Source organism: Halyomorpha halys, unplaced genomic scaffold (genome assembly GCF_000696795.3).
Source record: "Halyomorpha halys isolate HHAL.00 unplaced genomic scaffold, Hhal_1.1 Scaffold324.1, whole genome shotgun sequence".
NCBI lineage: Eukaryota > Metazoa > Arthropoda > Insecta > Hemiptera > Pentatomidae > Halyomorpha > Halyomorpha halys.
In genome coordinates this window covers 1056018-1057465 of record NW_027112641.1, presented here as the reverse complement: position 1 = coordinate 1057465, position 1448 = coordinate 1056018, and the positions used below count along the sequence as shown (strand labels likewise).

Genomic DNA, 1448 nt, shown 5'->3' with positions numbered 1-1448 from the left:
TTTTTTTATACAGTTGTAAATATCAACAAATAAATAAAATAAAAAAAAAAAATAATAGATTTGGCTTTTATAAATGTGATGTAACAATAAAAATAATTATTATTTTTATTTTCAGGTTGAGTTTTTGGAAAGACAGCCCTAAATGGTGGAAGAAAGTTTTCAATCATTGTTCAATCAAAATTCCCAGTTAATTAAATTCAAAATCTTGAATTTATATGAACTTTGGATCCACCCAAGTTTTATTTTGTATATTGTAATAGGACTAGTCATAATAGAGCCCCACGGGAATAGTCATATCATTGCTACTGAATACTGAAGAAACCAAGGTTTAAACATTTTTCATAATTAATATAAATTCAATCTTCAACCATTCTGTACTTTTTGTTTGCTCTGTACTGCGAATTTAAGCTTACCTCCTTATTCTGATTTTTATTCCAGCTATAATGAGAAAACAACCCATGGAATAAAACACATAATAAAGATAATATATAGCATTTGCTGTACAAAGCAAATAAAAAGGGTAAAAAAAGGCGGAAAGTTGAATTTAAATTGATTTTGAAAAAATGTGTAACCTTAGTTTCTTGACAAATGACCAGTAGCAATGATATGACTATTCCCGTGGGGCTCTATTATGACTAGTCCTATTACAATATACAAAATAAAACTTGGGTGGATCCAAAGTTCATAAAACTTTGAGATTCTAAGGCGTTCCGTTTTCTAGAGAAATTCTAAGGGATTTTAAATTCTAAAATTGCAAGCTATTGTAAGTATATATTATTTATAGTAGATTCAATACCTATAAAAGTACTGTAAAAATATAAATTACTGTTATTGATTTTATTTTCAGGTTGAGATTTCGGATCAGGCTTTTACCAAAATCTTCTAAATTTATTAATTCAAAGCCAAATTTATTCATTGTTTTTTTTCGTGAAAATATCTCGGATTTTTTTCAAGAACTTTTCCACTGATATGGGTTTTCTTAATCCAAATTCTCCACACTTGCTCTTGTTCGGTTCCATCTTCATTTCGTCACCTCATCTTTCCATTTTAGTCAGTCCATGTTTTCCTTCTTATTTACCCTTCGTAATTGTTTATGTTTGTAGTCATCTTTCTGCTTCTTCAATCAATCTTCTTGCTTTCAATCCTGGATTCCATCTCCTACCCAGGCGGTTTTCCACCATATCATTCCATTGTGACAGTTCATGTTTTCCTTCGTAATCGTTTGTTTTTGTATTCATCTTCAATCAATCTTCTTGCTTTCAATCCTCGATTCCATCTCCTACCCAGGTGGTTTTCCATTGTAGACAGTCCGTGTTTTCCTTCGTAATCGTTTGTTTTTGTATTCATCTTCAATCAATCTTCTTGCTTTCAATCCTCGATTCTATCTCCTACCCAGGCGGTTTTCCACCCCATCTTTCCATTGTAGACAGTCCATGTTTTCCTTCGTA

General features: G+C 31.1%; 1 long non-coding RNA gene across 3 annotated transcripts in view; it reads left to right on the top strand.

The window, feature by feature from the left end:
- The window catches only part of LOC106681306 (uncharacterized), an 82870-nt gene that overhangs the window by 26265 nt on the left and 55157 nt on the right, over nucleotides 1-1448 (top strand). For 2 of the 3 annotated variants that reach the window (XR_010844253.1, XR_010844254.1), the window contains exon 3: nucleotides 116-763. This is a non-coding gene — a long non-coding RNA (uncharacterized lncRNA). Of the gene's footprint in view, nucleotides 1-115; nucleotides 764-847; nucleotides 1435-1448 lie in introns of those variants that run through there. The other variant, XR_001343229.3, reaches the window with a different exon arrangement.